This window comes from Aquarana catesbeiana, linkage group LG01 (genome assembly GCF_042186555.1).
Source record: "Aquarana catesbeiana isolate 2022-GZ linkage group LG01, ASM4218655v1, whole genome shotgun sequence".
In the NCBI taxonomy this organism is placed as follows: domain Eukaryota; kingdom Metazoa; phylum Chordata; class Amphibia; order Anura; family Ranidae; genus Aquarana; species Aquarana catesbeiana.
In genome coordinates this window covers 975,070,587-975,093,513 of record NC_133324.1, presented here as the reverse complement: position 1 = coordinate 975,093,513, position 22,927 = coordinate 975,070,587, and the positions used below count along the sequence as shown (strand labels likewise).

The 22,927-nt window shown below is 43.9% G+C and overlaps 1 long non-coding RNA gene across 1 annotated transcript in view; it reads left to right on the top strand.

Moving 5' to 3' along the window:
* The window catches only part of LOC141123421 (uncharacterized), a 37,169-nt gene that overhangs the window by 10,294 nt on the left and 3,948 nt on the right, over positions 1-22,927 (top strand). The window contains exons 3-4 of the long non-coding RNA XR_012240747.1: positions 16,310-16,339; positions 22,587-22,622. This is a non-coding gene — a long non-coding RNA (uncharacterized lncRNA). The remainder of the gene's footprint in view (positions 1-16,309; positions 16,340-22,586; positions 22,623-22,927) is intronic.

The window sequence follows — 22,927 nt, the reverse complement described above, 5'->3', positions numbered from 1 at the left end:
GACAAGTGACATGACAAGTGACACCCTGCATCCGCTGACAAGTGACACCCTGCATCCACTGACAAGTGACACCCTGCATCCGCTGACAAGTGACACCCTGCATCCACTGACAAGTGACACCCTGCATCCGCTGACAAGTGACACTCTGCAACCACTGGCAAGTGACACTCTTCATCCACTGAAAAGTGACGTGGCAAGTGACACCCTGCATCCGCTGACAAGTGACACCCTGCATCCGCTGACAAGTGATGTGGCAAGTGACACCCTGCATCCGCTGACAAGTGATGTGGCAAGTGACACCCTGCATCCGCTGACAAGTGATGTGGCAAGTGACACCCTGCATCCGCTGACAAGTAACACCCTGCATCCGCTGACAAGTGACGTGGCAAGTGACACCCTGCATCCACTGACAAGTGACGTGGCAAGGGACACCCTGCATCCGCTGACAAGTGACACCCTACATCTGCTGACAAGTGACACCCTGCATCCGCTGACAAGTGACGTGGCAAGGGACACCCTGCATCCGCTGACAAGTGACACCCTACATCTGCTGACAAGTGACACCCTGCATCCGCTGACAAGTGACACTCTGCATCCGCTGACAAGTGACACCCTGCATCCGCTGACAAGTGACACTCTGCATCCGCTGACAAGTGACACCCTGCATCCGCTGACAAGTGACACCCTGCATCCGCTGACAAGTGACACCCTGCATCCGCTGACAAGTGACACTCTGCATCCGCTGACAAGTGACACCCTGCATCCACTGACAAGTGACACTCTTCATCCACTGAAAAGTGAAGTGGCAAGTGACACTCTGCATCCACTGACAAGTGACACCCTGCATCCACTGACAAGTGACACCCTGCATCCACTGACAAGTGACACCCTGCATCCACTGACAAGTGACACCCTGCATCCACTGACAAGTGACAGTCTGCAACCACTGGCAAGTGACACTCTTCATCCACTGAAAAGTGACGTGGCAAGTGACACCCTGCATCCGCTGACAAGTGATGTGGCAAGTGACACCCTGCATCCACTGACAAGTGACACCCTGCATCCGCTGACAAGTGACGTGGCAAGTGACACCCTGCATCCGCTGACAAGTGACACCCTACATCTGCTGACAAGTGACGTGGCAAGGGACACCCTGCATGCGCTGACAAGGGACACCCTGCATGCGCTGACAAGTGACATGGCAAGTGACAATCCACATCTGAAGGCAGGCGACATTGGCAAGTGAAACGCTCAGGCTCCGACTGATTCTGCTTATGGTGAGTTGAACTATTTTATTTTATATAATGTAATAATAGACTTCAATCAATTTTTTTGCAATACGGCACTGTGTCGATTTAACTGACAATTGCGTAGTTGTGTGATGCTGTACCCAAACACTTGGCTACTCTCGACTGCGCTTGGGACTGCGAGAGGACCCGAGAGCCGCCGAGATACACAGGACTGCTGCAGATGGATTGACAAGGCTGCAGATGGACGCTGTGCAAGGCTGCATTGATGGGCATTTAAATGTATTTTTTTTCCTTAAACTTCCCTCCTAAAAGTTTTTTTCCTTAAAATTCCCTCCTAAACTTGGGGTGCGTGTTATGCGCCGATAAATATGGTAATGTATAGAAGGTAGGGCCCGAAAGTGACTCAAGCCCAGGGGCCCCCACCACCCTAAGTCCTGCCCTGCCTATGATGAAAAGTACTCCATTCCTACTGTGAAACACAGAGATGGATCACTGATGTTTTGGGGCTGTGTGAGCTACAAAGACATAGGAAATTTGGTCAAAATTGTTGGCAAGATGAATGCAGTATGTTATCAAAAAATACTGGAGGAACATTTGCATTCATCAGCCAGGAAGCTGCACATGGGACATACTTGGACATTTCAACATAACAATGATCCAAAACAGGACAAATCGACCTGTCGTTGGCTATAGCAGAATAAAGTGAAGGTTCTGGAGTGGTCATCTCAGTCTCCTGACCTCAATATCATCTCTGGGAGATCTCAAACGTGACGTTCATGCAAAACAGCCCAAGAATTTACAGGAACTGGAGGCTTTTTGCCAAGAGGAATGGGCAGCTTTACCATCTGAGAAGATAAAGAGCCTCATCCACAAATACCACAAAAGACTTCAAGATGTCATTGATGTCAAAGGGGGCAATACATGGTATTAAGACCTGGGGTGTGTAAACTTTTGATCCGGGTCATTTGGGTAGTTTCTGTTGTGATTATGATTTAAAAAGAGTAAACACAGTTGATTGATAATCAATGGCTTCAGCCGAACACTAACCATGAGTGAAAGAAAAGTTTTTGTGTTATCATTCATGATCTCCTTGAAAAATATCCAAGAAATCATAAATTCTGCCAGAGTATGTAAACTTATGAGCACAACTGTACGTCAGAAGTGGTTGTAAATCTTCTGAGATAAAAATCATACAAAGCATACCCCTTTGTAGTGTATACTTACCTCAATCCAAAGCACTATGTGTGATTTCTGTCTGCTCTCTCATTCCTCTGCTTTTGACACCACAAAATCCTCTATTAGACAGTTTATAGAGGGGCGTGTGGCCTATTCCATCCACTCAGGTCTCAGATTACACTCAGCTCTGTGCTGAGCTCTGTGCAGTGTGTGATGTCCAACCCGCGCCCCCTGCCTTCTGGAGCTGAGAAGTAGCCTTTGGTCTGTGTGTTTTAGAAGGCTGCAGAGAAGAGAGGACTGCAGGTAATCGGGACATTTTCAGAGAGATGACAGGACGAATGTCATGCAAAAGTACTTCTAAAATTTTTAGTTATTTTTTTTTTGCTCATAACATTCAATTTGTTAAGGGTATCATGTTACTCATTTGCATAGATTATCGCATGCCGTACATAAAGTCCAATTCATTTAAAAACAATTTAAAAAAAAAAAAAAGTCCAATTCTCAAAAGAAACGGAACTAAAAAAAGGTGCATCAATTAACACCACCCTTTAGGTTATTCAAACCCTCAGAAAAGGGACATTCCACCCACAAGAGCCTAATTCAACCCACAGAAGACCCACAGAAAGGGGTGCAATACTACCCTCAGAGAGTGGTCTAATTCCACCCACAGGTGACCCTGCAAGAGGGGCCTATTCAAACCCTCAGAAAGGGGCATTCCACCCACCAAGAGACTAATTCAACCCACAGAAGACCACAGGAGGGGGTACTATTCCACCCACAGAAGATCCACAGGAAGAGGTACTATTCCACCCACCCACAGGTAGGGATCTAATTCCACCCACAGGAAGGGGTGCAATAATACTACCCTCAGGGAGGGGTCTAATTAAACCCACAGGAAGGGATCTAATTCCACCCACAGGATGGGGTACTATTCCACCCAGAGAAGACCCAGAGGAAGGGATACTATTCCACCCACAAGATAGGGTACAATACTACCCTCAGAGAGGGTTCTAATTCCACCCACAGGAAGGGGTGCAATACTACCCTCAGAGAGGGGTCTAATTCCACACACAGGAAGGGGTTCTATTCCACTCACAGAAAGGGGTTCAATACTACCTTCAGAGAGGGGTCTAATTCCACCCACAGGTGACCCTGCAAGAGGAGCCTATTCAAACCCTCAGAAAGGGGCATTCCACCCACCGAGAGACCCACCAATTCAACCCACAGAAGACCTACAGGAGGGGGTACTATTCCACCCACAGAAGACCCACAGGAAGGGGTACTGTTCCACCCACAGAAGACCCACAGGAAGGGGTACTATTCCACCCACCAACAGGAAGGGATCTAATGCCACCCACAGGAAGGGGTGCAATACTACCCTCAGAGAGTGGTCTAATTCCACCCACAGGTGACCCTGCAAGAGGGGCCTATTCAAACCCTCAGAAAGGGGCATTCCACCCACCAAGAGACTAATTCAACCCACAGAAGACTACAGGAGGGGGTACTATTCCACCCACAGAAGATCCACAGGAAGAGGTACTATTCCACCCACCCACAGGTAGGGATCTAATTCCACCCACAGGAAGGGGTGCAATAATACTACCCTCAGGGAGGGGTCTAATTAAACCCACAGGAAGGGATCTAATTCCACCCACAGGATGGGGTACTATTCCACCCAGAGAAGACCCAGAGGAAGGGATACTATTCCACCCACAAGATAGGGTACAATACTACCCTCAGAGAGGGTTCTAATTCCACCCACAGGAAGGGGTGCAATACTACCCTCAGAGAGGGGTCTAATTCCACACACAGGAAGGGGTTCTATTCCACTCACAGAAAGGGGTTCAATACTACCTTCAGAGAGGGGTCTAATTCCACCCACAGGTGACCCTGCAAGAGGAGCCTATTCAAACCCTCAGAAAGGGGCATTCCACCCACCGAGAGACCCACCAATTCAACCCACAGAAGACCTACAGGAGGGGGTACTATTCCACCCACAGAAGACCCACAGGAAGGGGTACTGTTCCACCCACAGAAGACCCACAGGAAGGGGTACTATTCCACCCACCAACAGGAAGGGATCTAATGCCACCCACAGGAAGGGGTACTGTTCCACCCACAGAAGACCCACAGGAAGGGGTACTATTCCACCCACCAACAGGAAGGGATCTAATGCCACCCACAGGAAGGGGTGCAATAATACTACCCTCAGGGAGGGGTCTAATTAAACCCACAGGAAGGGATCTAATTCCACCCACAGGATGGGGTACTATTCCACCCAGAGAAGACCCAGAGGAAGGGGTACTATTCCACCCACAAGATGGGGTACAATACTACCCTCAGAGAGGGGTCTAATTCCACACACAGGAAGGGGTGCAATACTACCCTCAGAGAGGGAGCTATTTCCACCCACAGAAAGTGGTACTATTCCATCCACAGAAGACCCACAGGAAGGGGTACTATTCCACCCACAGAAGACCCATACTAAGGGGTACTATTCCACCCACAGGATGGGGTACAATACTACCCTCAGAGAGGGGGCTAATTCCACCCACAGGAAAGGGTACCATTCCACCCAGAGAAGACCCAGAGGAAGGGGTACTATTCCACCCACAAGATGGGGTACAATGCTACCCTCAGAGAGGGGTCTAATTCCACCCACAGAGGACCCACAGAAAGTTGACACTATTCCAACAGCAGTGGACACACAAAAATTTGGCATTATACATCCTGAGTACACAAGCATTTTTAATTGCGCAGTCATGCGACGCTCTACCCAAATAAAATGTATGACCTTTTTTTCCCACAAATAGAGCTTTCTTTTGGTGGTATTTGATCACCTCTGCATTATTATTTTTTTGCGCTGTAAACAAAAAAAGAGCGACAATTTTGAAAAAAAAAAAACAATATTTTTTACTTTTTGCTTTAATAAATATCCCAAAAAAATGATTTAAAAAACAGATGTATTCATCAGTTTAGGGCAATGTGTCTTCTATTACAAATTTTTGGTAAAAATCCCAATAAGTGTATATTGATTGGTTTGTGCAAAAGTTATAGCGTCTACAAACTATGGGATAGCATTTTTCTTTAATTTTTTTTACTAGTAATGGCGGCGATCTACAATTTTTAGCGGGACTACGACATTGCGGCAGACACATCAGACACTTTTGACACTTTTTTGGGACCATTGACAATTATACAGAGGTCAGTGCTAAAAATAGCCACTGATTACTGTGTAAATGTCACTGGCAGGGAAGGGGTTAACACTGGGGGGCGATCAAGGGGTTAAGTGTTCCCTGGGAGGTGTTTCTAACTATGGGGGGAGTGTAGTGACAGGGAGTAGAGAGAGATCGCTGTTTTTAATTACTAGAAACAGCAGATGTCTCTCCTCTCTCTCACAGAACGGAGATCTGTTTATTTCCATTGACAGATCCCCCTTTCTGTCTCTCTCAGGAGCGATTGCGGGTGTCTGGCGGACATTGCGGCCGCCGGGCACGTGCATCAGCTCCTACATCATTACGTCATGCAACCTGCCGCGTATAATGACGGCGGCAGGTTGGCTAGTGGTTAACTGACAGTTGCGCGGTCGTGCGACGCTGTACCCAAATAAAATCGATGTCCTTTTTTCACACAAATAGAGCTTTCTTTTGGTGGTATTTGATCATCTCTACAAGTTTTTATTTTTTGCGCTAAAAACAAAAAAAATATCAAGAATTTTGAAAAAAAAAAACAATATTTTTTACTTTCTGATATTCCCAATTTAAAAAATGTAAAAAAATAAAATTTCTTCATCAATTTAGGCCGATCTGTATTCTGCTACATATTTTTGGTAAAAAAAAAAAAAAAAATGCAATAATTGTATATTGATTGGTGTGCGCAAACGTTATAGCATCTACAAACTATGGGATAGATTTATGGTGTTTTTTTTTTATTTTATTAGTTTTTTTACTAGTAATGGCGGCGATCAGAAATTTTTAGCAGGACTGCGATATTGCGTTCGACAAATGTCACACTAAGCGTCACTTTATGGGAACCAGTGACACCAAAAAAAGTAATCAGTGCTAAAAAAAAAAAGCGCTGTCACTGTACTAATGACACTGGCAGGGGAGGGGTTAACATCAGGGGTGATCAAAGGGTTAAATGTGTCCCCTGAGTGTGCTTCCTAAAGCCTCGTACACACGATCAGATTTTCCGCAGACAACGCGTAGGACTTTTGTCCGAAGGGCATTGGCCAGGAATTTGTCTTGCATACAAACAGCAAGGAATTGTCGGCCAACAAACACGAAACTACGTGGTTTTTCAGCTCTTGAGCGCCACCATTTGGGCACCTTCTGCTAATGTTCTGTTATGGTGAGCATTGCTTACGAGCATGCGTGTTTGTACTTTGGACTTTTGTCTGACAGACTTGTGTACACACGCTCGGAAAATCCGTTTGTTGGCGGACAATTTGAAAGCCTGCTATCCAAAATTTGTCCGCGGAAAATCCGACAACAATTGTCCGATGGAGCGTAACAAACGATTTTCCGACAACAGCCTGTCATCACACAATTCCCATCTGAAAATCCGATCGTGTGTACGAGGCTTAAGTGCGTCGGGGATGGTTTAACTGCAGGAAGAGAGAGATCAGTGTTCCCGCTTAGCAGAGCTGCGATCTGCCTTGTTTACATAGGCAGACGGCTGTTCTGCCTCTGCGGAGAACGATCGGAAGGTCCCGGTGGACATGGGGGCCCGCTGATTGGCTCCCGCTGTGTCCAATCACAGCGGGAGCCGGCCACTGGCAGCGCCCCAGACCCAGCGCATAAAATCACGTACAGGTATGTGACTTTGCGCAGGGGGGGCCACCCTAAAGCAGTATATCTGCGTGGGGCGGTCATTGACAAGTTCAACTTGGATAGGAACATTGAAAAATAAATAAAAATGTTTTAAAAAATTATTTAAAAAAATATAGTCCAGTTTTCTTTTAGTTTCCACAATATAGGCGTAGGCAGCAGCACAGAATTGGGCCAAAAACAGAAGAATCTAGTAAAGACTAGAGCACTTTCACTAACTCTTGTAGGCCAAACTTTTACAAATCATACCCATTTTTATGAATGTATGGCAAGGTGGATTTAGGAAAGGAGCGCAATTAGGGTTGCCACGCGTCCGGGATTCACCCGGACAGTCCGGGTTTGGAATCATGCGTCCGGGTTTCAGACCACCTGCCACCCAGACACATTATTCAGACCGGACTATGGCTTCCCAACAGGGTTGCTGGCTGCAGTTGTGTAAGCCGAGAGTGTGTGTTACACTCTTTCACACTGCCCAGAGCCAGCATTAACAATTACCCCCCACACACACAGACGGGAGAGAAGAGAGGGCTTAATCTGCTCCTGTTCCTCCCACCCCTACCCCTCTGTGTCTGCCCACACTCCAATCCCCGGCGCTGTGCCTCAGAAAAGGAAAGCGAGGACGGGAAATTTGAAGTCCAGCAGCCTCAGATACATCTGGGTGAGAAGTGCTGACTGCCAAGGGGTGAGTGAGCTCACCATCCATCCCGGTCTGTGACTAAAGTCTCCCCCTTCTCTCTCCTGCCTTGTACACTAAGGTAAATCAGGGTTCTCAGAGCACCCCTTACATCAGAGTTCCCCTTTAAACCAGAGGCCACAGTGTTCCCCCTTAACCACTTAAGGACCGGGCCTATTTTTCAAACTTGTTGTTTTATTTTTTTGCTAGAAAATTACTTAGAACCCCAAACATTATACTTTTTTTTTTTCTAACACCCTATAGCAGGGATATACAATTAGCGGACCTCCAGCTGTTGCAGAACTGCAAGTCCCATGAGGCATAGCAAGACTCTGACAGCCACAAGCATGACACCCCGAGGCATGATGGGGCTTGTAGTTTTGCAACAGCTGGAGGTCCGCTAATTGCATATCCCTGCCCTAGAGAATAAAATGGCAGTCGTTGCAATACTTTCTGTCACACCGTATTTACACAGCGGTCTTACAAGTGCACTTTTTTAGGAAAAACATTTTTGAATTAAAAAAATAAGACAACAGTAAAGTTAGCCCAAATTATTATTTTTTTATATTGTGAAAGATAATGTTACGCCGAGTAAATTGATACCCAACATGTCACGCTTCAAAAGTTGCCCCTGCTCGTGGAATGGCGAAAAACTTTTACCCTTAAAAATCTCCATATGAGACGTTTAAAAAATTCTACATGTTGCATGTTTTGAGTTACAGAGGAGGTCTAGGGCTAGAATTATTGCTCTCACTCTACTGATTGCGGCGATACCTCACATGTGTGGTTTGAACACCATTTTCATATGCGGGCGCTACTCACATATGCGTTCACTTCTGCACGCGAGCTCGGCGGGACGGGGCGCGTTTACATTTTTATTTTTCTTATTTATTTTACCTTTTATTTTTATTCCTATTACAAGGAATGTAAACATCCCTTGTAATAGAAAAAAAAGCATGACATGGTCAAAAAGACCTCACATCTCATATTTACACTAAAATGCAATAAAAAAATTTAAAAATTAAATGTCATTTGAAAAAAAAAAAAAAAGGCCCTTTAAGAGCTATGGGCGGAAGTGGCGTTGTGACGTCGCTTCCACCCTGCAATGGTATGGAGACGGGTGGGGGCCATCTTTCCCTCACTGGTCTCCATGTCAGGCTAGGAAGAGGACCCGATCGCCTCCGCTGCTGCCGGCGGCTACGGTAAGCGGCAGAGGGCACCGTAGAGTGGCAGGAGGGGGGATTCCCCTCTCCTGACGGCGATAAAAGCTATCTCGCGGCGAATCCACCGCAGAGACCACTTTTACCTGAAAGCGGACCGCCTGCTGAAGCAGAGGATACTGCGGTTATGGTAGATAGCTGCCACCATAACAACGGTATTCCTCTTCAAAGTACCGATGTAAAAAAAACGACTGCGGGCGGCGGTCTGTAAGTGGTTAAATCCAGGTTCCCAGAGCATTCCTTATGTCAGAGTCCCCAGAATTCTCCCTTACATCAGAGTCTGCAGAGTCCCCCCATACAGCTTAAGTAAACTCTGCAAGTTCAGATGTAAAAGGGGAACTCTGTGGACTCTGATGTAAAGGGGGACTCTTATGATTAATTTAGAAATGTATTTAATTCAATTCAATTTAAAGAATCGTAATTAGTTTAGAAATTAATTTAGAAATGTTATTTAATTGCAAAATATATAGATAGTTTATACTATTAAAAAAAAGAAAAAAATTAAAAATAAATTGCTGTGCACCAGTGTTCAGGTTTGACTTGAAGAAAATTTGGCAACCCAAAGCGCCAATGCAGTTTAGCAGCTATCACTTTAAGACCAGCCTCGTTTTGGATTTTAGGTGTTTACATGTTTAAAACAGGTTTTTTTGCTAGAAAATTACTTAGAACCCCCAAACATTATATATTGTTTTTTTTCTAACATCCTAGAGAATACAATAGCGGTCATTGCAATACTTTTTTTTGCACCGTATTTGCGCAGCGGTCTTCTAAGCGCACTTTTTTTGGAAAAAATTCACTTTTTTGAAAAAAAAAATAAGACAACAGTAAAGTTAGCCCAATTTTTTTTTATATTGTGAAATATAATGTTACGCCAAGTAAATTGATACCCAACATGTCACGCTTCAAAATTGCGCCCGCTCGTGGAATAGCGTCAAACTTTTACCCTTAAAAATCTCCATAGGCGACGTTTAAAAAATTCTACAGATTGCATGTTTTGCGTTACAGAGGAGGTCTAGGGCTAGAATTATTGCTCTCACTCTACCGGTCGCGGCGATACCTCACATGTGTGGTTTGACCACCGTTTTCATATGCGGGCGCTACTCACGTATGCGTTCGCTTCTGCGTGCGAGCTCGTCGGGACAGGGCGCTTTAAAAATTTTTTTTTTTTTTTTATTATTTATTTTATTTTATTTTATTTATTTTTTCACTGTTTTTTAAAAAAAAATTTGGATCACTTTTATTCCTATTACAAGGAATGTAAACATCCCTTGTAATAGAAAAAAGCATGACAGGTCCTCTTAAATATGAGATCTGGGGTCAAAAAGTCCTCAGATCTCATATTTAGACTAAAATGCAAAAAAAAAAAAAAAAAAAAAAAAGTCGTTTAAAAAAATGACACTAAAAAAATTTGTGCCTTTAAGAGAGTGGGCGGAGCCGTCGTAATGACGTCGCTCCGGCCGTCACATGGTATGGGGACGGGTAGGCGCCATCTTGGCCTCACTTGTCTCCATACCTCAGCAGGGAAAGGACCCGATCGCCTCCGCCGCTACCGACGGCTCCGGTAAGCGGCGGAGGGTGCGGGAGAGCGGCGGGAGGGGGGGTGGCACCTCTCCCGCCGCCGATAACGGTGATCTCGCGGCGAACCCGCCGCAGAGACCACCATTATCGTGTACAGAATCGCTCACTGTAAAGATGGATATCTCGGTTGTGGCAGCAGCTGCTGCCGTTACCGAGATATCCATCTTCAAAAAAATGACGTATATATACAGTGAGCGGGGCTGAAGTGGTTAACAGATCCACATGGAAAAGACTAGATATGTGCAATTCGTTTCGTTCCGAATTAGTTTTTTTAATGAATTTCAATAAATCCATTAATTCGTAAATATCCAAATTAACGAAAACCCGTTTACAACTTTTTCAGAATATTCGTAAATTGGAAAATTTGTGAATTTGTACATTCGTAAATTCGTAAATTAGTGAATTCATAATTTGTAAATTCGTAAATTCGTACATTCATAAATTGGTAAATTAGTAAATTAGTGAATTCGGAAATTTGTAAATTCGTAAAATCATGCATTCGTAAATTAGTAAATTAGTGAATTAGTAAATTTCTAAATTCGGAAATTCGGAAATTCGTACATTCGTAAATTAATAAATTATTAAATTAGTGAATTCATAATTTGTAAATTCATAAATTCGTACATTTGTAAATTAGTAAATTATTAAATTAGTGAATTCATAATTTGTAAATTCATAAATTCGTACATTCGTAAATTAGTATATTAGTAAATTAGTGCATTCATAATTTGTAAATTCGTAAATTTGTACATTCGTAAATTAGTAAATTAGTAAATTAGTGAATTAGTAAATTTGTAAATTCGGAAATTCGGAAATTCGTACATTCGTAAATTAGTAAACTATTAAATTAGTGAATTCATAATTTGTAAATTAGTAAATTTGTACATTCGTAAATTAGTAAATTCGTAAATTTGTAAATTCGGAAATTTGTACATTTGTAAATGAGTAAATTAGTGAATTTGTAAATTTGGAAATTCGTAAATTCATACATTCGTAAATTAGTGAATTCGTAAATTTGTAAATTTGGAAATCTGAAATAATAATTAACTAATAATAACTTAAAGCGGGGGTCCACCTATCTATCGTTTTTTTTTTTTTTTAGTTCATTCACAAACTTTTCTTCTCAGCATTACATACTCACATATTGTGTGTAATATGTCCGCCTGTGTCATATTTCGTCAGAAAGAATAACTTATATTATTCACTGCAGGCGGTTTCCATCTTCATTGTGGGCATTTGAAGCCCACAAGCATTTATTTCCTGGATGTGGTGAATGCTGTGCTCCCAGCATTCACCACTCGTTCCCGCACATGCTCAGTGGCATCCTGGGAAGCCTGAGACTAACTCCCAGGAGTCTGGGAGAGGCTAGAAACACGCCTACTCCCACGGGAGGAGAACCAGGAAGTGCAAAGAAGAATAGAAAAATAAAAGGTAATTACGGCGATTTAAATTTTTTTAAATGGCATGTCAGCATCTAGGCAAGGAAGAGAATACATACAGATATTGTTCAAAATTTGGGTGGAACCCCGCTTTAACTATTACTAACTATTAAATTATAGGTATTGTAATTTCCTTTCAAATTTGACTGTTAGTGAACGTAACACATACAAATTTATCCGAAGTTACGAATTATCCGAAATAATGCATGCCTTATCCAAACGAATGGAATGTAATGAATTAATAATAATAAATAACAATAATAATAATAAAAACTTTTTATTATTATTATTTATTATTAATTTGTTCCGTTCCATTTGTTTAGATGCGGCATTCATTATTTCGGATAATTCGTTACTTCAGATAAATTTGTATTTGTTACGTTCACTAACAGTCAAATTTGAAAGGAAATTACAATATCTATAATTTAATAGTTAGTTACTATTTCAGAATTACGAATTTTCGGGTTTTTGGATTTTCAAATTTCGAATTTACAAATTTTCAAATTTTCTAATTTACAAAAGTACGAATTTACGAATATACAAATTTTCTAATTAACGAATTTACGAATGTACGAATTTTTGAATTTACGAATGTACGAATGTTCGAATTTACGAATGTACGAATTTACGAATTGCGATCATAACGAATGACCCGAAAAATGAAAAAAAAAAATAAACGAATGAAACAAAAATGAAAACTAACACATTTTTTGGCAGTGCACATGTCTAGAAAAGACAACAGCTTGGATTACCGAGCATCACGAGACGTACATTTGAGAAGGCCGCTCATATTTCAGCCTCCAAATACATATTACTGTAAAAAAAAAAAAATGTTAGTTTAAAAAAATAACAAACATGTTATAAGTAAAATATCATAAGGAAATTACCTTAACCACTTAAGGATCGCCCGCCGCCCGTCGTTTTACGCCGGCTGTTTAAAGAGGGATATCGTTGTTATGGCAGCAGCTATCTACAATAACCCCGGTATCCTCTTCTTCAGCCGGCGGTCTGCTACAAGATAAAAGTGATCTCTGTGGTGGATTCGCCGCAAGATCACTTTTTATCGGCGGCGGGAGAGGGCGCCCCCTCCCGCCGCTTACCGGAGCCGTCAGCAGCAGCAGAGGCGATCGGGTCCTCTCCCTTGCTGGGTATGGAGATGAGTGAAGGAAGATGGTCTCCACCCATCTCCACATCACTGCAGGGTGGAAGCGATGTCAAAATGTCACTTTCACTCATAGCTCTTAAAGGGACTTTTTTTTTTTTTTTTTTTTAGAATGACAATTTTTAAATTTTATTTTATTGCATGTTAGTGTAAATACGAGATCTGAGGTTTTTTTGATCCCAGATCTCATATTTAAGAGGTCCTGTCATGCTTTTTTTCTATTACAAGAGATGTTTACATTCCTTGTAAAAGGAATAAAAGAGAGCTAATTAAAAAAAAAAAAAAAAAAAAAAAAAAACAATTTCAAAATAAATAAAATAAAGTAAAATAAATAAGAAAAAAAAAATTAAATTTTTAAAGTGCCACGTCCCGCCGAGCTCGCGTGCAGAAGCAAACGCATATGTGAGTAGCGCCCGCATATGAAAACGGTGTTCAAACCACACATGTGAGGTATCGCCTCGATCGGTAGAGCGAGAGCAATAATTCTAGCCCTAGACCTCCTCTGTAACTCAAAACATCCAACCTGTAGAATTTTTTAAACGTCGCTTATGGAGATTTTTAAGAGTAAAAGTTTGTCGCCATTCCACGAGTGGGCGCAATTTTGAAGCGTGACATGTTGGGTATCAATTTACTTAGCGTAACATTATCTTTCACAATATTAAAAAAAAATTGGGCTACCTTTACTTTTTTATTTTTTAATTCAAAATTGATTTTTTTTCAAAAAAGTGCGCTTTTAAGACCGCTGTGCAAATTCGGTGTGGCGAAAAGTATTGCAACAACTGCCATTTTATTCTCTAGGGTGTTAGAAAAAAATATATATAATATTTGGGGGTTCTAAGTAATTTTCTAGCAAAAAAAAAAACAAAACAATTTTTAACTTGTAAACACCAAATCTCAGAAAGAGGTTCAGTCATTAAGTGGTTAACCTCTTCTGGGCGGCCCCATGTAGATATACTGCGGCAGGGCGGCCCTCCTGCGCAAAATCACATAGCTAGTATGTGCGCTGGGTCTGGGGCGCCACCGGCAACCTGCTCCCACTGTGATTGGACACAGCAGGAGCCAATCAGCAGGTCCCGATGTTTGCCGGCACCCCGCGATAATACTCAGGAGAGGCAGAACGGAGGTCTGTCTATGATGTAAACAAGGCAGATCACTGTTCTGCCAGAGGGGAAAAACATTGAGATCTTGTGTTTCTACTAAGCAGGAACATGGATCTCTGTATTTCCTCCACTACAAGCACCTCCCACACAGTTAGAAAAGCATCCCCAATGAGCACACTTAACCCTTTGATTGCCCCTGATATTAACCCCTTCCCTGCCAGTGTCATTAGTACAATGACAGTGCATATTTTTTTTTAGCACTAATCACTGTATTGGTGTCACTGGTCCCCAAAAAAGTGTCACTTAGTGTCAGATTTGTCCGCCGCAATGTCGCAGTCCCGCTATAAATCGCTGATCACCGCCATTACTAGTAAAAAAAATAAATATAAATAAAAAATCCATAAATCGATCCTATAGTTTGTAGACGCGATCGCTTTTGCACAAACCAATCAATATACCCTTCTTGGGATTTTTTTTACCAAAAATATGTAGCAGAATACTTAATGGGATAAATTAATGAAGAAATAAAATGTTTTACATTCTTCTTTATTGGATGTATTATAGCAGAAAGTAAAAAATATTCTTTTTTTTTCAAAATTTTTGTTTTTTTTTTGTTTATAGCACAAAAAATAAAAACTGCAGAGGTGATCAAATACCACCAAAAGAAAGCTCTATTTGTGGGAAAAAAGGACGTCAATTTTATTTGGGTGAAAAGTGATGCAGTACCGTATCGCAAAAAAATGGCCTGGTCATTAAAGGGGTAAAGCTTTTGGAGCTGAAGAGGTTAAACAACCCTTAACCACCGACACGTGCGATAAATTACCACATGAGAGAATGTGGTAGTTAGCGAACAATTGAAAAAATACCGCATTTGTTATTTAATGCTAAATTCTTAGTTTCATAACTGATTTGCCGCATGTAATATTTGACCGCATTTTATTTGCCATTATTTAACTTTTAGTGAATTGACCCCCAGTGTGTTAGAAATGAATTAGAGAAAAAAAATATCCTTCAAATTTTCTTGTCACTGTGGTCAAAACAATGACTTCATCCCACTAATGATTGGAAGATGAAAAAATTCCATCAAAATTCTGTTAATGTACGGTGGGTCTGATTTCTTCCCTTGTCATTTCCTCGGGATCTCCTCCTCCAATGTTCTCCTCCTCCAATGTTCTCATCCTCCAATATTCTCCTTCAATGTTCTCCTCCTCTGATGTTCTCCTCCTCCGGTGTTCTCCACCTCAAATGTTGTCCACCTCAAATGTCCTCCTCCTGTTCTTCTCCTCCAGTGTTCTCCTCCTCCAATGTTCTCCTCTGATGTTCTCCTCCTCCAATGTTCTCCTCTGATGTTATCCTCCTCAAATGTTCTCCTCCTCAAAAGTTCTCCTCCTCCGATGTTCTCCTCCTTAAATGTTCTCCTCCTCCAATATTCTCCACCTCAAATGTTCTCCTCCTCAGATGTTCTCCTCCTCCGATGTTCTCCTCCTCCGATGTTTTCTTCCTTCAATGTTCTTCTCCTTCAATGTTCTCCTCCTCCGATGTTCTCCTCCGGTGTGCTCCTCCTCCAATGTTCTTCTCCTCAAATGTTCTCCTCCTCCGATGTTCTCCTCAGGTTTTCTCCTTCTCCATTGTTCTTCTCCTCAAATGTTCTCCTCCTCCGATGTTCTTCTCCAATGTTCTCCACCTCCAATGTTCTTCTCCTCCAATGTTCTCCTTCTCCCATGTTCTCCTCCTCCCATGTTCTCCTCCTCCCATGTTCTCTTCCTCCCATGTTCTCCTCCATTCACCTATACATAGAAGTTGTGTGTTTTGTAGGTCTTGATTTGTATTACTAATGCCATTCCTTGACTCACCTCTCTTCTCTTATTTCCACATTCAACAGCAAAAGATGGAACTGTGAGCTTCTTCACAAGTAAGGAACATTTTTTTTTTGTTATGATGTGAATGTTTATTAACTAATTTCCATTAAAATTCAGCAAAACCAGAACAAGTCCAAGTGTTTACTCATTACTAATCTGATTGTTATAGAAGAATTCAAAGTATGAATATTGTTACATAGTTACATTGCTGTAGCTTGGCCCAATGTAACTATGTACAGGATATACCATACCTATAGGATCCCTCTAAAAGCTGGAAATCACTGTATAGATATCACTACTACACTGTTACTACACCACTATGACATCCTTTACTATACCCCTGCTCCACTGCTACTTCACCACTACTACACCACTATTACACCACTATGACAGCCTCTACTACACCCCTACTCCACTGCTACTACACCACTACCCTCACTACTACACCACTACAGCACCCTTTACTACACCACTACTAAACCACTACTACATCACTATGACATCTGATACTACACCTCTTCTACACTGTTACTACACCACTGACAGTCTCTACTACACCCCAACTCCACTGCTACTACACCACTACTACACCCACTACTACACCACTAGAGCACCCTTTACTACACCTCTACTACAAACACTACTACCCCACTACTACACCACTTTGACATCCGATACTACACCACTACAACTCCCTCAATTCCAAAACTACCACACCATTTCTACACCACTACAACCCCCTCTATTCCACAACTACTACACCGTTACTACCAGAGGCAGCTCTCTAATTAGGCAAATTAGGCAGTCGCCTTAGGCCTCGCCCCCAAAGGGGCCTCGCGGCCGCCTAATTTGCCCGTACCGCAACCTCGATGATTCGCTGGGACCGCCCTGCATTCTCGATCCAGGGTCCCGGCAAATCAGATTCCTGCAATGCCCGCGGCTTGTGCGGGGTGTCTCCGCGCCCGCACGCCGCAAGCTCCACTCCACACCACTGTGCATTGTAGCCGGCATCTCTCCACAGCTGCCTGACACACACAGTGCACTGCGGAGTGAACTGAACCCGCCCCTCCTCCTCCTCCTGTGCTGTGATATTTTCCTGTGCACAGAGGAAGAGGAGGGAAGGAGTCACACCACTGTACCGAGAGGCAGGCTCGTCTGAGGTCTGTGTCATCCAAAAGTCTGAGTCTTGGCGGGGAGGAGGGCATGAAGAGGAGGGCGAGGGAAGGGGAACAAGCAAAGAGTTCACTTGGAGTGATTTGGGGGAGAGGAAATCCATTCATCCTCCATACCATCCTGGCTCCATCCACCCCACCCCAATCCCGGCTCCATCCATCCCCTGATCCAATCCCAGCTCCATCCATCCCCCCATACCATCCCGGCTCCATCCACCCCACCCCCATCCCATCCCGGCTCCATCCATCCCACCCCAATCCCATCCATCCCCCGATCCAATCCCAGCTCCATCCATCCCCCTGATCCAATCCTGGCTCCATCCACCCCACCCCAATCCCATCCCAGCTCCATCCACCCCACCCCAATCTCATCCCGGTGCCATCCATCCTCCCGATCCCATACCAGCTCCATCCATCCCCCCATATCATCCCGGCTTCATCCACCCCAATCCCATCCCGGCTCCATCCATCCCCCCGATCCAATCCCAGCTCCATCCATCCTCCATACCATCCCAGCTCCATTCACCCCAATCCCATCCCGGCTCCATCCGTCACCCTGATCCAATACGATTCCCATCCCCCCATACCATCCTAACTCCATCCACCCCCATACAATCCCAGCTCCATCCACCCCACCCCAATCCAATCCTGGCTCCATCCATCCTCCCGATCCCATCCCGGCTTCATCTATTCCCCCAATCTCATTCCGGCTCCATCCATTCCCCCTGATCCCATTCCGGCTCCATCCACCCCCCCCATCCAATCCTAGCTCCATCCATTCCCCCCATCTCATCCCGGCTCCATCCATTCCCCCGATCCCATCCATTCCCCCCAACCCATCCTGGCTCCATCCATCCCCCCAAACCATCCCGGCTCCATCCATCCCCCGATCCCATCCTGGCTCCATCTATCCCCCGATCCCATCCCGGCTCCCTCCATCCCCCCCATTCCATCCCAGCTCCCTCCATCCCCTCGATCCCATCCTGGCTCCATCCATCCCCCAATCCTTTCCCGGCTCCATCTACCACCCCGATCCCATCCCAGCTCTATCCATCCCCCGATCCCATTCTGGCTCCATCCATTCCCCCGATCCCATTCCAGCTCTATCCCCCCCAGAACATATCTTCTCCCCTCCCAAAGCCCCCTAGCACATATCCTCCCCCAAACAGATGCTGTCTGTCACAAATGGGGTGGCATCCATTTGATGGGCACAGTGGCTGCATTTTATGGCACAGTGGCTGCACTTCATGGGCACAGTGGCTGCATTTGATGGGCACAGTGGCTGCTTTTGATGGGCACAGTGGCTGCTTTTGATGGGCTCAGTGGCTGCACTTGATGGAACAGTGGCTGCATTTTATGGGCACAGTGGCTGCATTTGAGGGCACTGTGGCTGCATTTGATGGGGACAGTGGCTGCATTTGATGGCACAGTGGGTGCACTTGATGGAACAGAGGCTGCATTTGATGGGCACAGTGGGTGCACTTCATGGGCACAGTGGTTGCATTTGATGGACACAGTGGCTGCATTTGATGGACACAGTGGCTGCACTTGATGGACACGGTGGCTGCACTTCATGGGCACAGTGGCTGCAATTGATGGCACAGTGGCTGCATTTGATGGTCACAGTGGCTGGATTTATGGTCATAGTGGCTGCATTTGATGGTCACAGTGGCTGCATTTGATGGGCACAGTGGCTGCATTGGATGATCACAGTGGCTGCATTTGATTGGCACAGTGGCTGCAATTGATGTTTTTTTTTTTTAGAATTTTTCAGTTTGTTTGCACCCCCCCCCAAGAATTGTGAGCACCAGCCACCACTGATCTTTGTATAATGTCTGCAGCCTCTGACCATCTCTTGTATCATCTCTGCAGTCTCTGATCATCTCCTGTACTATGTCTGCAGTCTCTGATCATCTCCTGTAGTATGTCAGCACAGTCTCTGACCATCTCTTGTACCATGTCTGCAGTCTCTGACCATCACTGGTATCATGTCTGCAGTCTCTGACCATCTCCTTTATCATGTCTGCAGTCTCTGATCATCTCTTATATCATGTCTGCAGTCTCTGGTCGTCTCTTGTATCATGTCTGCAGTCTCTGATCATCTCCTGTATCATGTCTGCAGTCTCTGATCAAATCTTATATCATGTCTGCAGTCTCTGAACGTCTCTTGTATCATGTCTGCAATCTCTGATCATCTCCTGTATCATGTCTGCAGTCTCTGATCATCTCCTGTATCATGTCTGCAGTCTCTGATCATCTCCTGTATCATGTCTGCAGTCTCTGACCATCTCCTGTACTATGTCTGTAATCTCTGATCATCTCCTGTATCATGTCTGCAGTCTCTGATCGTCTCTTGTATCATGTGATCTTCATGTAAATCAGGGGTCTCAAACAGGCGGCCCTCCATCTGTTTTAAAACTACAAGTCCCATGGATAAATATGCGTATAATATATATGTAATATATATATTTGATTAAAGAAGAATTGGTAAGAGAAAATTCTATAAACGGTGAATTCATAGTTCATAGAATTTAAAACTCTTAATATATGCAATTTATACAGTTAATTTTTATCGCTTGAATTATTTTTCCCATTATGGATGTGAATGGGGCCTCGTGTCTTAGATTTGCCTAGGGCCTCACAAAGTCTAGAGCCGCCTCTGGTTACTACACACCACTACAACCCCCTCTATTTTACAACTACTACACCATTACTACACCACTACAACCCCCTCTATTCCACAACTAATACACCATTACTACACGACTACAATGCTACTACATAGCTGCTTCTTTGTTGCTACTACACTACTACTACAGTGATCTCTATTAGCTTCTGGGTCCCATGCTGCTCATGCAGGTAGAATAACACTCAGCATCAGTCAATCTGTGCTTCCTTCCTTCCTTCCTTCCTCCCTTCCTTCCTTCCTTCCTTCCTTCCTTCCTTCCTTCCTTCCTTCCTTCCTTCCTTCCTTCCTTCCTTCCTTCCTTCCTTCCTTCCTCCCTCCCTCCCTCCCACCCTTCCTTCCTACCTTCCTCACTTCCTTCCTCCCTCCCTTCCTTCATCCCTTCCTCCCTTCCTCCATCCCTTCATCCCTTCCTCCCTTCCTTCCTCCCTTCCTCACTTCCTCCCTCCCTTCCTTCATCCCTTCCTCCCTTCCTCCCTCCCTTCCTCCCTTCCTTCCTCCCTTTCTTCTTTCATCCCTTCCTCCCTCCCTCCCTTCCTTCCTTCCTTCCTTCCTTCCTTCCTTCCTTCCTTCCTTCCTTCCTGCCTGCCTTCCTCCCTCCCTCCCTCCCTTCATCCCTTCCTCACTTCCTTCCTCCCTCCCTCCCTCCCTTCCTTCCTTCCTTCCTTCCTTCCTTCCTTCCTTCCTTCCTTCCTTCCTTCCTTCCTTCCTTCCTTCCTTCCTTCCTTCCTCCCTCCCTCCCTCCCTCCCTCCCTTCCTTCCTTCCTTCCTTCCTTCCTTCCTTCCTTCCTTCCTTCCTTCCTCCCTTCCTTCATCCCTTCCTCACTTCATCCCTTCCTTCCTCCCTTCCTTTCTTCCTTCCTTCCTTCCTTCCTTCCTTCCTTCTTTCCTTCCTTCCTTCCTTCCTTCCTTCCTTCCTTCCTTCCTTCCTTCCTTCCTTCCTCCCTCCCTCCCTCCCTCCCTCCCTCCCTTCCTTCCTTCCTTCCTTCCTTCCTTCCTTCCTTCCTTCCTTCCTTCCTTCCTTCCTTCCTTCCTTCCTTCCTTCCTTCCTTCCTCCCTTCCTTCATCCCTTCCTCACTTCATCCCTTCCTTCCTCCCTTCCTTTCTTCCTTCCTTCCTTCCTTCCTTCCTTCCTTCCTTCCTTCCTTCCTTCCTTCCTTCCTTCCTTCCTTCCTTCCTTCCTTCCTTCCTTCCTTCCTTCCTTCCTCCCTTCCTTCATCCCTTCCTCACTTCATCCCTTCCTTCCTCCCTTCCTTTCTTCCTTCCTTCCTTCCTTCCTTCCTTCTTTCCTTCCTTCCTTCCTTCCTTCCTTCCTTCCTTCCTTCCTTCCTTCCTTCCTTCCTTCCTTCCTTCCTTCCTTCCTTCCTTCCTTCCTCCCTCCCTTCCTCCCTCCCTTCCTCCCTCCCTTCCTTCATCCCTTCCTTCCTCTCTCCCTTCCTTCCACAATGAATAGATAGTTGTTTTTTTAACATTGGAATTTGTAAAGAAAATTGCTTCCAATTAGAATATTATCTGACGTATGAAGGATAAGATGATCTGTCATTACAATGATGTCATCCCGCAGCTCTACTGCAATTTAATAATATCATTTCATTCATAGTAATCATTAGAGATTTGCATGACAAACAAAATTTGTTTTATTTCAGTTTCATTCGTCAATTATTTAATTCTATCATATTCGTTATGTTATAGGGCGTACACACGGTCGGACTTTGTTCAAACATTCCGACAACAAAATCCTAGGATTTTTTCCAACGGATGTTGGCTCAAACTTGTCTTGCATACACACGGTCACACAAAGTTGTCGGAAAATCCGATCGTTCTGAACGCGGTGACGTAAAACACGTACGTCGGGACTATAAACGGGGCAGTGGCCAATAGCTTTCATCTCTTTATTTATTCTGAGAATGCGTGGCACTTTGTCCGTGGGATTTGTGTACACACGATCGGAATTTCCGACAACGGATTTTGTTGTCGGAAAATGTTATCTCCTGCTCTCCAACTTTGTGTGTCGGAAAATCCGATGGAAAATGTCCGATGGAGCCCACACACGGTCGGAATTTCCGACAACACGCTCCGATCGGACATTTTCCATCGGAAAATCCGATTGTGTGTACGGGGCATTAGAATGATTTGTGTTCGGGATTTCTTTTGTATCTTCGTGGTTCCAAATCAATCCGTAATTTCGGAAGATTGGGATTCACTTCTCACATCCTTATGTTATTTTGGTGACTTGCTTGTGACTTTGATATTTTTGGACCTTGGCCAATCCTAACAATACAGAGTGCGACACGTATTACTGAACTCATAAAACCCTCTGAAGTCCTTGAGAAATGAACCAAATGAATTAGTTGTTTTTGCAATCATTTACTTGATTGAAATGAATCTTTGTATCTGTGTCATATACACTCCACACTGATTGTTTCTGTTCATTTTATCCAGGAACCTGGGGAAGATTCAAGAGATGGATTACTGGTGGTAAGGAGACTTCACCTTCTGCCATTTATAGAGCTACTGTATACAATGGATTCATCACGTTTTCTATAATTTAGAATATATATATATATATATATATATATATATATATATATATATATATATATATATATATATATATATATAGTGCAAGTCAACCTGGGACACACCATATCTCAGAGACTGAATTTAGTACATCCAGGAGCAGTGCAAGATGGCCAGGAGTCGTACATATACTTCTACTACTACTACTACTACTACCACTACTATTGCTACAACTTCTACTACTACTAGCTAAGGCAAAGTAC